This window comes from Chanodichthys erythropterus, chromosome 2 (assembly GCF_024489055.1).
Source record: "Chanodichthys erythropterus isolate Z2021 chromosome 2, ASM2448905v1, whole genome shotgun sequence".
NCBI classification, from domain to species: domain Eukaryota; kingdom Metazoa; phylum Chordata; class Actinopteri; order Cypriniformes; family Xenocyprididae; genus Chanodichthys; species Chanodichthys erythropterus.
The window spans coordinates 35,474,979-35,490,095 of NC_090222.1; the positions used below are offsets into that span (position 1 = coordinate 35,474,979).

The window sequence follows — 15,117 nt, forward strand, 5'->3', positions numbered from 1 at the left end:
GCTCTGGGCACAATCAGGAGCTCTGTTATGATTTTGCCCATCGCCCACACATCAGAGTACTGGTCTCTGTATTTTCCTTGGAAAATCTCCGGAGCAGAGTAACACCAATTGCCTCCTTCTGCGCCAAAGCAAAGCCCGTTCCTTTGAAATCTGGCGAGTCCTAAGTCAATTATGACGGCCCGATAAGTGTTGTGTTCCACCTGTGAATGAGACATGCTGTAATGACTGAGCTGTAAAATCTGATAAAAGTTCAAATATTAGCTTTTTGTTGCTTTTTAGTTCGAGTCACTCATGATGAGAAGATAACCATATTCTCATGCAACCAGTATATGCACAGAAAAACCATTTCAAATGAGTGAAGTTCATAATGTGGTAGCCTACAGTATAATCTATGAAATACAGATTGATAAAAAACCTTTTTAGACTTACATTTCTCAAAACATTTTAAATTGACTTAAAATCGTGTTAATAGTTGTCATTAACAGTCTATCTGTCCACAGGGCATTTGTTCGGAAAAAAACTCTCGACACACAAAGCATCTCACCATGATGTTGTCAGGCTTGAGGTCCTGATGGACGATACTCTTGCTGTGCATGTAAGCGAGGCCTTCACACATGCCATTGATAATGGTGATTATGACAGGCTTTGTTAGCTGTAGAGAAAGAAATGAAAAAGATATTACCACTGATTGCATTAATAAAAAAATCCTCTAATACATATACTGTTACGTGTACTGGTAGAGAGATGAGGCAGATGCGGATTTCCACAATAATATAATGCTTTTAATGTAACAAAGGTAAGGAACGCCAACATACACGGTAAACAACATTCAGAACGGACAAGGAGTGAAGGGAGTGAGTGTCATATAAAGGGAGTGCTAACAATAGAGTCCAGGTGCAGGTGATCCGTGATGATGGGGAGATGACGAGGGAAGTGAGTGCAGGTGTGGAGAACAGGAGGATCTTGGGAAATGGAGTCTAGGAGAACAAGGGATCTGTAACAGTACCTCCCCCTCCCGGTAGGCGCGTCCTCGCGCCGTAGATGTAACAACCGGGAGGGGGGTGGGCGCCCAGGAGACCTCAAGCCGGAGCAGGGGGAAGAGCAGACTGGAGTGGAGGTCTCCAGGGCGGGCTCAAACGCCATGGCGGGTCAGGGGCCGAAGGCAGCCATGGAGGGTCAGGGGCCGAAGGCAGCCATGGAGGGTCAGGGGCCGAAGGCAGCCATGGAGGGTCAGGAGCCGAAACCTTGAAGCCGTCGAGCCCAGGCGGCGCTGAAGGACCGGCGGGAGATGGCGGAATCCACGGCTCCGCCGACCGAAGCGCAGCCGGGGCTCCAGAAAGCCGCAGTAGAAGGCAGGCGACATACAACAAAGTGAACACCGGGGAGAGTGAGGAGGCCAACTGGAACTGAGGGACGGAGGGACGGAGCAGAGACGGAGGGGTGCAGTCCAGAAGTGAGGGCAGGCTGACGAAGGAACAAGGTGTGAACGGGGGCAGGATGGAGACTGGTGAGACTAGTGGACTGATGGGCCATGGTGGAGACGAGGGAGGTTGGAGCCAGGGTGTAGGTAATCGCCCAGAGGTCCGAGGTGGAGATCTGGGCGAAGGGGCTTGAGGTGGAGGTACAGTGCTGAGACATATGGACGGAGGCGGGAGAGGGAGGCAGGGAGGGGAAACAGTCTTTGGGCTGGAGAGTTCAAAAACACAGTTCATAGGAGCAGTTGGTTCGGCGGCGGCGGCTGGAGCGGCTGGCTCGGCGGCGGCGGCTGGAGCGGCTGGCTCGGCGGCGGCGGCTGGAGCGGCTGGCTCGGCGGCGGCTGGAGCGGCTGGCTCGGCGGCGGCGGCTGGAGCGGCTGGCTCGGCGGCTGGAGCGGCTGGCTCGGCGGCGGCGGCTGGAGCGGCTGGCTCGGCGGCGGCGGCTGGAGCTGAGGGCTCGTAGGCGGCGGCGGCTGGAGAACTTTGCTCGGCGTCGGAGACTGGAGAACTTTGCTCGGCGGCGGAGACTGGAGAACTTTGCTCGGCGGCGGAGACTGGAGAACTTTGCTCGGCGGCGGAGACTGGAGAACTTTGCTCGGCGGCGGAGACTGGAGAACTTTGCTCGGCGGCGGAGACTGGAGAACTTTGCTCGGCGGCGGAGACTGGAGAACTTTGCTCGGCGGCGGAGACTGGAGAACTTTGCTCGGCGGCGGAGACTGGAGAACTTTGCTCGGCGGCGGAGACTGGAGAACTTTGCTCGGCGGCGGAGACTGGAGAACTTTGCTCGGCGGCGGAGACTGGAGAACTTTGCTCGGCGGCGGAGACTGGAGAACTTTGCTCGGCGGCGGAGACTGGAGAACATTGCTCGGCGGCGGAGACTGGCGCACGTTGCTCGGCGGCGGAGACTGGCGCTCGTTGCTCGGCGGCGGAGACTGGAGAACGTTGCTCGGCGGCGGAGACTGGCGCTGCTTGCTCGGCGGCGGAGACTGGCGCTGCTTGCTCGGCGGCGGAGACTGGCGCTGCTTGCTCGGCGGCGGAGACTGGCGCTGCTTGCTCGGCGGCGGAGACTGGCGCTGCTTGCTCGGCGGCGGAGACTGGCGCTGCTTGCTCGGCGGCGGAGACTGGCGCTGCTTGCTCGGCGGCGGAGACTGGCGCTGCTTGCTCGGCGGCGGAGACTGGCGCTGCTTGCTCGGCGGCGGAGACTGGCGCTGCTTGCTCGGCGGCGGAGACTGGCGCTGCTTGCTCGGCGGCGGAGACTGGCGCTGCTTGCTCGGCGGCGGAGACTGGCGCTGCTTGCTCGGCGGCGGAGACTGGCGCTGCTTGCTCGGCGGCGGAGACTGGCGCTGCTTGCTCGGCGGCGGAGACTGGCGCTGCTTGCTCGGCGGCGGAGACTGGCGCTGCTTGCTCGGCGGCGGAGACTGGCGCTGCTTGCTCGGCGGCGGAGACTGGCGCTGCTTGCTCGGCGGCGGAGACTGGCGCTGCTTGCTCGGCGGCGGAGACTGGAGAACTTGGCTCGGAGGAGACTGGAGAACTTGGCTCGGAGGAGACTGGAGAACTTGGCTCGGAGGAGACTGGAGAACTTGGCTCGGAGGAGACTGGAGAACTTGGCTCGGAGGAGACTGGAGAACTTGGCTCGGAGGAGACTGGAGAACTTGGCTCGGAGGAGACTGGAGAACTTGGCTCGGAGGAGACTGGAGAACTTGGCTCGGAGGAGACTGGAGAACTTGGCTCGGAGGAGACTGGAGAACTTGGCTCGGAGGAGACTGGAGAACTTGGCTCGGAGGAGACTGGAGAACTTGGCTCGGAGGAGACTGGAGAACTTGGCTCGGAGGAGACTGGAGAACTTGGCTCGGAGGAGACTGGAGAACTTGGCTCGGAGGAGACTGGAGAACTTGGCTCGGAGGAGACTGGAGAACTTGGCTCGGAGGAGACTGGAGAACTTGGCTCGGAGGAGACTGGAGAACTTGGCTCGGAGGAGACTGGAGAACTTGGCTCGGAGGAGACTGGAGAACTTGGCTCGGAGGAGACTGGAGAACTTGGCTCGGCGGCGGAGACTGGAGAACTTGGCTCGGCGGCGGAGACTGGAGAACTTGGCTCGGCGGCGGAGACTGGAGAACTTTGCTCGGCGGCGGAGACTGGAGAACTTTGCTCGGCGGCGGAGACTGGAGAACTTTGCTCGGCGGCGGAGACTGGAGAACTTTGCTCGGCGGCGGAGACTGGAGAACTTTGCTCGGCGGCGGAGACTGGAGAACTTTGCTCGGCGGCGGAGACTGGAGAACTTTGCTCGGCGGCGGAGACTGGAGAACTTTGCTCGGCGGCGGAGACTGGAGAACTTTGCTCGGCGGCGGAGACTGGAGAACTTTGCTCGGCGGCGGAGACTGGAGAACTTTGCTCGGCGGCGGAGACTGGAGAACTTTGCTCGGCGGCGGAGACTGGAGAACTTTGCTCGGCGGCGGAGACTGGAGAACTTTGCTCGGCGGCGGAGACTGGCGCTGCTTGCTCGGCGGCGGAGACTGGCGCTGCTTGCTCGGCGGCGGAGACTGGCGCTGCTTGCTCGGCGGCGGAGACTGGCGCTGCTTGCTCGGCGGCGGAGACTGGCGCTGCTTGCTCGGCGGCGGAGACTGGCGCTGCTTGCTCGGCGGCGGAGACTGGCGCTGCTTGCTCGGCGGCGGAGACTGGCGCTGCTTGCTCGGCGGCGGAGACTGGCGCTGCTTGCTCGGCGGCGGAGACTGGCGCTGCTTGCTCGGCGGCGGAGACTGGCGCTGCTTGCTCGGCGGCGGAGACTGGCGCTGCTTGCTCGGCGGCGGAGACTGGCGCTGCTTGCTCGGCGGCGGAGACTGGCGCTGCTTGCTCGGCGGCGGAGACTGGCGCTGCTTGCTCGGCGGCGGAGACTGGCGCTGCTTGCTCGGCGGCGGAGACTGGCGCTGCTTGCTCGGCGGCGGAGACTGGCGCTGCTTGCTCGGCGGCGGAGACTGGCGCTGCTTGCTCGGCGGCGGAGACTGGCGCTGCTTGCTCGGCGGCGGAGACTGGCGCTGCTTGCTCGGCGGCGGAGACTGGCGCTGCTTGCTCGGCGGCGGAGACTGGCGCTGCTTGCTCGGCGGCGGAGACTGGCGCTGCTTGCTCGGCGGCGGAGACTGGAGAACTTGGCTCGGAGGAGACTGGAGAACTTGGCTCGGAGGAGACTGGAGAACTTGGCTCGGAGGAGACTGGAGAACTTGGCTCGGAGGAGACTGGAGAACTTGGCTCGGAGGAGACTGGAGAACTTGGCTCGGAGGAGACTGGAGAACTTGGCTCGGAGGAGACTGGAGAACTTGGCTCGGAGGAGACTGGAGAACTTGGCTCGGAGGAGACTGGAGAACTTGGCTCGGAGGAGACTGGAGAACTTGGCTCGGAGGAGACTGGAGAACTTGGCTCGGAGGAGACTGGAGAACTTGGCTCGGAGGAGACTGGAGAACTTGGCTCGGAGGAGACTGGAGAACTTGGCTCGGAGGAGACTGGAGAACTTGGCTCGGAGGAGACTGCGGAACTTGGCTCGGAGGAGACTGGAGAACTTGGCTCGGAGGAGACTGGAGAACTTGGCTCGGAGGAGACTGGAGAACTTGGCTCGGAGGAGACTGGAGAACTTGGCTCGGAGGAGACTGGAGAACTTGGCTCGGAGGAGACTGGAGAACTTGGCTCGGAGGAGACTGGAGAACTTGGCTCGGAGGAGACTGGAGAACTTGGCTCGGAGGAGACTGGAGAACTTGGCTCGGAGGAGACTGGAGAACTTGGCTCGGAGGAGACTGGAGAACTTGGCTCGGAGGAGACTGGAGAACTTGGCTCGGAGGAGACTGGAGAACTTGGCTCGGAGGAGACTGGAGAACTTGGCTCGGAGGAGACTGGAGAACTTGGCTCGGAGGAGACTGGAGAACTTGGCTCGGAGGAGACTGGAGAACTTGGCTCGGAGGAGACTGGAGAACTTGGCTCGGAGGAGACTGGAGAACTTGGCTCGGAGGAGACTGGAGAACTTGGCTCGGAGGAGACTGGGGTTGAGGGCCATTTCATCCCCTCAAATACAATTAAAATCCCCACAGGCACTGGAGCTGGCTCTGTGGGGACTGGAGCTGGCTCTGGAGATACTGGAGCTGGCTCTGGAGATACTGGAGCGGGCTCTGGAGATACTGGAGCGGGCTCTGGAGATACTGGAGCGGGCTCTGGAGATACTGGAGCGGCTTGCTTCCTCCTCCTCCGCTTACGGGACCCATTTGAGGATTGTAGGTTCCGTGTGGGGCAGGCAGGGAGTTCGCTGGAAAGGTATGCAGAGGAAGCCGGAGGTTGACTGACTGGCCCGGCCAACCGTGTCTCTGGATGGACTAGAGACAGACACCCATCCTGAACCCAATCCACGATAAATTTGGAATCATTTAACCATAAAATGGAATTTATGGTTTCGCTTAAGGAGAAACGATAATCGGGTTCACTAAAACGGATGGTGTCATCATCTAGTCCATCCAGAAACAGGGAGATCAAAACTGCTTCAGGCCAGTCAGACAAATAAGCGAGCTCAACAAACTCCTCCACATACCTCTCCAGCGAACGACCTACCTGCAGGAGCCCAATAAGGCGATCGCTAGCTGTCAGGGTGAGAGGCGTTGGAGGAGCTGGATCCAGGGAGCCGGTGAAAGTCTCCATTATTTTTTTTATTTTTTTTCCCTGTGGAAAATCCGGTCGTTTTTGGTCCGTTCTTCTGTTACGTGTACTGGTAGAGAGATGAGGCAGATGCGGATTTCCACAATAATATAATGCTTTTAATGTAACAAAGGTAAGGAACGCCAACATACACGGTAAACAACATTCAGAACGGACAAGGAGTGAAGGGAGTGAGTGTCATATAAAGGGAGTGCTAACAATAGAGTCCAGGTGCAGGTGATCCGTGATGATGGGGAGATGACGAGGGAAGTGAGTGCAGGTGTGGAGAACAGGAGGATCTTGGGAAATGGAGTCTAGGAGAACAAGGGATCTGTAACATATACTGTCTGTAACAACTTTGACATCCATTGCACAAAAGGTTCTTTACAGTGGAAAAAGTTTCCTCCAATTATTAAAATATACTTCACACTAGGGAATAATATATAAATGTTCTTTAGGGATCATAAAATGGTTCTTCAATTGCATCGGGATGAAAAACCTCTTTTGGAACCTTTTTGGAGGAGATGCATTATTTAATGGTAATTGTTTGACTAAATGCCAAGTTTTAGATACATCATGTAACTTTTTTTGTTCAGAAGTAGCAATATTTAAATAACGAGTCAATACGTTTTCGATCCCTCTTCCAAAATGTGTTTTTGTCTTTTCCTGATTCACAAGCCTGTTATAAGTGTTTATATTTAAGACCTGTCGAGAAATTGCGTACATACATCACTCATCACTCACACATCAATATTTTTGACAACACTGAAATGGAGCACGCTAAATCTCTACCCATTTTATGCTGAGCAAAGGAAAGTCTGTTGGCAAAAAAGTATGCAACAAAGTTCGTAATAATACAAGAATCAACATTTGTTTTTTCGGAAATTATGAGAACTGATGGATTTGAAATGTTGTAAATATGTTGCGAAGATGGGGTTTTATTACTCAACACTAACAGGTGAATAAGGGATAAATTGCCATATGTAGCTCTCTAACAGAGTTCACTGTAACTGCGGTTTTCTTTTATTAACCGCTAAAGGTCCAAAAGTTACCTTTAAGAAAAAAAAAATGAACCAAAATTTAAATAATAATAATAATAAATAAATATTTTACCTCCATGTATGACTGTGAGCTGAACATAAGTTTTTCCAGAGTTTTCCCAGAGATGAATTCCAAAGGAATATTCCACATGCTCATAGAGTCCAGCCAGGGATCTGCCAGGAGCTTCACCACATTGGAATGATTCAGTGACCTACAATAAGATCATGTGTGCAAAATATGAAATATCATAAATGAAAGTATCCAAGATCCAGAACCTGAATGACTTGAGTAAGTCCTAAAACATTTGAATGCAAATAAATTAACAGCAAGCCTCAGCGTACATTAGCATACCAAATATGTCATTTCTTTTTTATTTTATATGTAATGAATGCAGTAATCACTCACATAACATTATAGCCAATTAAACTTCCCCTTTCTCAATTTTGCTCAATTTTAGCAAAAAATAACACTTCATTTCAACATTTATTCTCCCAATCGAGTCTCATACAAAGCATTATGGGAACTAAAACTCCACTGCCCAGTTTTAGTTAATGCAACAAATATTATTCATTATTCGTGTAGTCTCAAAACAGTGAAGTAAGCTTGCAATTTACAAATTTGTATGAATTTTATGCATTTAAATTGCATAAAATGTGCTAGAATTGTTGCATTAGTAAGTAGCATATATATACACTTACCGATATATATTTTTCTCTTTCTGAATTTCTTCTTTAGTTGCAACAGTACAGGGCACCTTTTTAAGAGCCGCACGGGTATTTCCAAAGGTTACTTTATACACCTTTCCAAAGTTTCCTTTACCATAAGTAGCAGTTGAAAAAGCCATCTGGGAAACAATTAAAAATTCAGATTTATTCATTGTTTTATTAATTTATTGTAATTAATCTACATCAAAGACCATGTGAATACACACACACACACACACACACACACACACACACACACACACACACACACACACACACACACATGTGAGGGGAGTGGGGGTGGTTGTGTGTGCCTGTGGGTGGTGGGTGTGTATCAGTTATTTATTTCTACTCTTTAATTCTTTAACGTTTCAATTAAATAAATAAACACTCTTTTAGATATTTTTTATACATTTCATTTTAAAGTGCACATCATGATGTCAGAGCATCGTAATGTCTATGTTAAACTTAAAGCAGTAGTTACAGGAAAAATGTAAAAAATGTTGTCCCTCTTGTTCTTGAATTCCAACCATTGCTTTCCATGTCTGTTCTGACAAACCTCAAATCATTAGCAACTTTTGTAATTTTGTCATCTTTAAGACATTATATTTAAGAGTACAGTAGCACTTTAGTTTAGGGTCCAATTCTCACTATAAACTAGTTGCTTCTTAACATGCATATTACTAGAATATTGCCTGTTTATTAGTACTTATAAAGCACATATTAATGCCATAATCTGCATGACCATATTCTACATCCCATAATCCTACCCAATCCTATACTTAGCAACTACCTTACTAACTAATAATAAGCAGTAACTAGGAGTTTATTGAGGGAAAAGTCATAGTTAGTAGTCAGTTAATAGTGAGAACTGGACCCTAAACTAAAGTGTGACCAAAAGCACACTTTAGTTTAGGGTCCAGTTCCCACTATTAACTGACTACTAACTATGACTTTTCCCTCAATGTTGGATTAAAGGCTCAAAAAGAAATAAAATGAACAATTGTGTGGTATTTTACAGAATTTTAAATGATCAGTAAGCAATCAATAGCCAGTAATAGCCAATGATAACCAATAATAGAAACTAAAAAATTGATGAGCAATAAATGAAATTCTAAAGGTTTGCAGACACCTGATTCTATCATAGACACACGAGAACAATTTCCACATGGATCAAGACTTTCAATTTAATTGTTATGTAAATGTAATATTGGCCTACTATAAAATAATAGTACAGTTGGTGTGACTTACCACTGCAGCTGTCAAGTCTTTAAAACAATGTGTTAAAAAAAGCACAGTCAAACACACACACACACAAAAAAACCATCACCAGATAATCGCCACCCACTAGCAGTCATCAATTCCAGTAATGGTTCTAAAAGTGAAACGGAAAGTATAAAACTTTAAAGGGCAAAACAAACAGTAGCTACAGAAAGGCTTAGTTAAGGAATAAACACTGAATTCATGAAAAAAACATTCATTCACCGAAGGTCATTTTTAAGCCATGTTGGTTGTTTACTCTATGATACAAGAACGATTTCGCATTTAAACAATGCATTTAACAAAGCCTAAATATCTTTAGTTCAGATGGTTTCAAAGCCGTCGACTGCAAACAAACAGTCGTGCTTTTGAAATCAAACACGGACCCTGTCCTAACATTAATGTAGGTAATGTTATTGAATGTTTTGTTTTTGAATGTCTGAATTGTATTTAACATGCTTTTGATATTGAATAATGATTTTTTTGTTTTGTTTTGCTGTATATATATATTTATACAACAGTTACATCTGGTCCTCGAATCTGAGTCTTTCCAGCCTCAAAAACCGTTTCACACTTTGAATCACTTTGCTTGTTTCTGCTGGATATATACAGGCAGCATTTCTCACAGCGAGTGTCAATGAAGAGCAAACCAACTATAATTTTAAAATACTACCATTATTGTCTCACGGAATGTAGTTTTAGGAGTTTTTTAGGTGAGAATGTAGATGTTTAGATGCTATTTATATGTAGCCTAAACATACCACCTTTTTGAAAAATTGTTTAGATTGCTGGCTGATACTATTGTCACAGTACCTCGCTGTTGTACCCTAGTTGTCCACAGAAGGCACTCCTTCCCCTTCCACAGCAACACTGCTATGAACTCTATTTCCCAGAGTCCTTTTGCCCAATACACATCTGGGTTTACGGCCCTCAGCTGGTTCTCATTTGTATGGTTTGTCTATCTATTTAAGTTGTGTTTGTTAGTAATATACGCCTATACGGTGCACAAGGTGCTTTCACACTGCTTATTACACACATATAAAAGATTATTATTCTGTGCATAAAGATATAAATGCTTTGGTGGAATCCGGCTTTTCCCGTTGATGGTCTGCTCGCGCTTTAACCTTGCATTTCCTTGCTAGAGAAACATTCAGTTTTTTCACTTTCAAATTCATCTAAATAGCAAATCCGCCATGGTGCAACTGGCTTTTAAATGAAATGGGAGATGACACTCTGATTGGTTTATTGCACATTAAGCCCAAAACACACCCATTACTCACATTAAGAGAATAGTGACAACCCTTTTAGACCATGCGCCTAGTGCGCCAACCATTTTTCCCATTGTTAAACTAGCAAAAATGGATTCAGACACACAAGTGCACTTGCACTGTGTGCTTCAGACCATGTGCTTAGATCATTAAAATAGGGCCCTTGATGTTTTAAACAACTGCTCAAGGTCTCTTGTATCTCCAACTATGTTTTTTGAAGGAAAATGGGTGTTTTTTTTAAATATGCGAGATTCAAAAATGATAATAACAGCTGTTTTTATGTAAAATAGCTCTGTAATGTGCCATGCATTATGTAATCACTTTGGAAAGGTCATGCGTGACATAGGCCAAATTACAGCAAAATTATCTCCTCCAAGTTCAAAATCATCTGACATCATTCTTTTACTTCTTTTTTTTTTGTATTGTAAAGGCCGTTTGAGTTAGTCTTTACATATTCGCTTTGTAGACACTGGATCGGTACTTCCGGCCAAAACACGCATGATCTTTATAACGTGATTACGTAATGCGTGTGTAATGAAGCGGGACTCAGGCAGGGATCCAATTGCAATTTATTAAAAAAGAGCATGGTCCAACAGGCAGGGTCAAACAGGAGCAGACAGGTATAACAAGGGACAGGCAGAATCGTGGTCAGGATAGTAGATCGGGGCAGGCAGATATCACTCACAGATCCAGGTAACAATAAACAGTCCAAAGGCAGGTGGCAAAGAATCGTAAACGGGTAAACAGACAGGATCGGTGACAGGCAGACAGGCAGTATAATAACGCTCAGAATTGCAACAAAGGTTAACAAGACTTAGCAATGATGTATGGTGAATGAAAGTCTTTTATAGTCTGGTTAATGTTCTGCAGCTGGGTGGAGTGTGTGCAGGTGACTGGCAGGGAGGATTATGGGAATTGGAGTGCAGGACAGGAATCGTGACAGCGTGGCACATCGCAGAGCAGTGCAAGACAAGCATTTGTGGTTAAAAAGTACAGTATTTTAATTTTTTTTAGAAAATGACAGATCATTTCTCTAGATAAGACTCTTATTCCTCGTCTGGGATCATGTAGAGCTCTTTGAAGCTGCACTGAAACTGACATTTGGACCTTCAACCCATTGGTAACCTTTGAAGTCCACTATTAGGAGAAAAATCCTGGAATGTTTTCCTCAAAAACCTTAATTTCTTTTCGACTAACAAAAAGAAAGACATAAACATCTTGGATGTCATGGGGGTGAGTAAATAATTATAAGGAAATTTTAATTCTGAAGTGAACTAATCCTTTAATGGTTTTCTTCAAATTCCTAAATGCAAAGTGACTTAGCTTGTGTCCCACACAGATCTATTTAAGTCTCAAATAATATCTCCACCCATCTGTCAGTGGGAATGTTCTTGATGCAGCCAAAAGGGAAACTGAAAGAGATGCAGTACAAATACAAATCATGCCATGACAATACTACGTGCCAAAGCAATACTATGGAAGAGGATTAGGGCCAAGCAATAATAAAAAAAATAAAACCATCTCGAGATTAAAGTTGTTAAATTTCGAGAAAAAAGTTGTTGAATTTCGAGAAAAAAGTTGAGATAAAATGTTGAGAATAAACTCGTTAAATTTCAAGAAAAAACTTGTTGAATTTCGAGAAAAAAGTTGAGATAAAATGTTGAGATTAAACTCGTTAAATTTCGAGAAAAAAGTTGTTGAATTTCGAGAAAAAAGTTGAGATAAAATGTTGAGAATAAACTCGTTAAATTTCGAGAAAAAACTTGTTGAATTTAGAGAAAAAAGTCAAGAGAAAATGTTGAGAATAAAGTAAATTACAAGAAAAAAGTCGTTAAATTACGAGAACAAATTTGTTAAATTATAAGAAAAATGTTGTTAAATTTCGAGGAAAAAGTCAAGATAAAATGTTGAAAATAAAGTCATTAAATTATGAGAAAAAAGTCGTTAAATTACGAGAACAATTTCGTTCTCGAAATTTAACGTCATTTTTCTCATAATTTAACGACTTTTTTCTCGTAATTTAACGAGTTTATTCTCAACATTTTATCTCAACTTTTTTCTCTTTTTTTTTTTTTCTTGAAATTTAACAACTTTAATCTCGAGATGGTTTTATTTTTTTTATTATTGCTTGGCCCTAATCCTCTTCCATACAAAACAGTCTCCTCAGCTGTTTTAGAATGAAATATTTTGTTCATTTAGGTCATACGCAATGGCAGACAAAATTTCATGCAAGTATTTTGTTAATATTGTGACACTGTAATCTGAGACCACCATTAAAAATGCAAATGATATGAATATTAGGCATTTTGTTGTTGTTGTTGTTGTTGATATTTGGCTTTTATAAAAAAAAGACTGTTAGATAGCTGACTCTTGAAAGCATGACCTCAAACATACCATGTCTCCTGTATCATTAAATCATGAAATATTCACTCATTCAATCATTTTCCTATGGCATCACCATGTCACAGCAAATTATTTACATTATTTATATTTATAGATTTTATGATGATGATGTTGATGTCAGGAGTATAAATACATCAGTAAACAATATAACATATTTGACTTAGTTAATATTCAGATTAATATCCCTCACACATTTCTTATGTTCTGTGGCTATGTTCAGACTGCAGGCAATTAACTGCAAGTGATCAAATAAAATGTGTGTTTCCAGACATAGCCAACCTATCTGCATAAACACGTATGTGACGAGGCTTTCAAAACGGATGCAAGAAAAAAGGAGTTGCATAATCTCTGTCTCCAAAATCTGAAATCTCTGGAAATAGACAGGCTGCATCCAAAATCGCATACTTTCCTAATGAATAGTAAAACACAGTAAAAAACAGTATATGACAAAAGAAGTATGTCCAAATACTCATAAAAGTGTAGGCAAAAAGTACCCAGATGAACTACTATTTCTGGGAGATTCTGAAGTGTGCATATGATGAACACTTTTCTATCCCATGAGGCCACGGCAGAGGATTTGTGAATGGCATTGAAGCAACTGACCCTGGATCTCTTGATTTCTGTTCAGTCTTTCTAGAAGCCTTGAGATCAGATTCCTTGACTATCAGGCAACTGAACTGCTTTCTGAAAGTTCAATTAAGTTATAATGGCAACATGTCAACACATTATGGATTTCCAACTCAGTTTATTGACAAAAGAAATCACTGAGAATACACAGCATATAACATATAAACCATCACAATCACTTCATTACATTGATCATTACATTGATGTGGTGACTTAAATCAGCCTTCAATCGGTTGAATAAAACCTGACTTCTTCAGTTTCAACAGCCCGGCCGTTCTTCATGACTATCCGTTGATATGTTTGAACACCTTGCTCAATGTTGTTGTGATGTCGAGTGATTGCCCCGTTTCTTGGTACGGCCGTAGACATCTGGATGTTACTGTTTGACTGGAGCAATGCCTGCATTTAAGAGAAAATATAAAATCAATGTTTTTCTACATGTTGACTGAACCTTTTTGTTATTTGGTATACGGTAAACACTGTGTCCTAGAAAGAAATCTTTAAAAGAAGAAAAAAAAAAAAAGATGTCATTGCTTGTAAAGAAATACTTTGGAATTTGTGCGACACTCTTACCAGGGTAAAAGGGTTGGGCAGTTCCTCAGGTTCACACTTACATCTATACCTTAAGTTTAAAAATGAGTCGTGTAAGAAATATTGATGCAGCTTGAGTATGTTAAAGCATTTAGACAAATATTTTCACAGTTAAAAAATCTTTCTATGCACATTAAAAAGCCATAACTCATATGAAATAAATACATACGGTAATGTTCCATTGTAGTTTTTCATCAACCCACACTTCTTACAGGATGTTGTAGCCTATTAGTGGTGTGATGAGAAGAATATGCCTTTTGTCACATATTTTCTTTTTGCTATTTATCTAACTTTATTTTAGATTATCAAAACATTATACTAACAATAATTTAATTGGTAACACTTTACAATAAGGTTCATTAGTTAACATGAACTAATAATGAACTGCACTTATACAGCATTTATTAAACATTGTTAATGTTAAATTTAACATTTACTAATACATTATTAAAATCTTGATAACGTTAGTTCTTGGACTGTGTACAAACAATGAACAACTGTATTTATCAACTAACATTAACGAAGATTATAGTAAATACAGAAACAAATGTACTGCTCATGGTTAGTTCATGTTACATTAACTAATTTTTAACTAATGACCTTACATTTACAACCCTTTTATTTATTTATTTAATTGAAACTGAATTGTCATTAGAATATTCTACACAAATTTATTTTACACAACAGCAAAGAATGAATGCATAAATAAATTGTTTCATATAAATGTCGTTTGCTAGTTCCTTACCATTTTATTTGGTAATGCTCCTCTTCAATGTTGTGAAGGCAAAGTGAAAATACTTGTTTTCCACAGAGATTTATGTAAGTATCACATGACGAAATCTCCGCCCATATGTTCCCAGGAATGTTCAGAAGGCAGTCAAGATAGAATGAGAGACGTAATACGTGAAAGAGAAACTTAAGGCAATTACAAATATATTTTGTATTAGGTAATTTGACAATATGGCAAACATCTAAGTATATTGTAAATGATTAAGGCTTGTGATAACATACAAGAATATGCTCCAGAGCTTCTTACAGTAAAAATCTTATCTGTCATTCAAGTTAAATTTTATACAAGTA

The 15,117-nt window shown here is 44.7% G+C and overlaps 1 long non-coding RNA gene across 1 annotated transcript; it reads right to left on the reverse strand.

Moving 5' to 3' along the window:
• Positions 1-13,553: 13,553 nt before the first annotated feature.
• On the reverse strand, positions 13,554-14,913 carry LOC137028303 (uncharacterized). Its single transcript, XR_010896154.1, has 4 exons — positions 14,783-14,913; positions 14,207-14,262; positions 14,020-14,068; positions 13,554-13,845 (listed from the first exon to the last, which is right to left on the reverse strand). It is a non-coding gene; the product is annotated as an uncharacterized lncRNA (long non-coding RNA).
• Between the last annotated feature and the right edge of the window lie 204 nt (positions 14,914-15,117).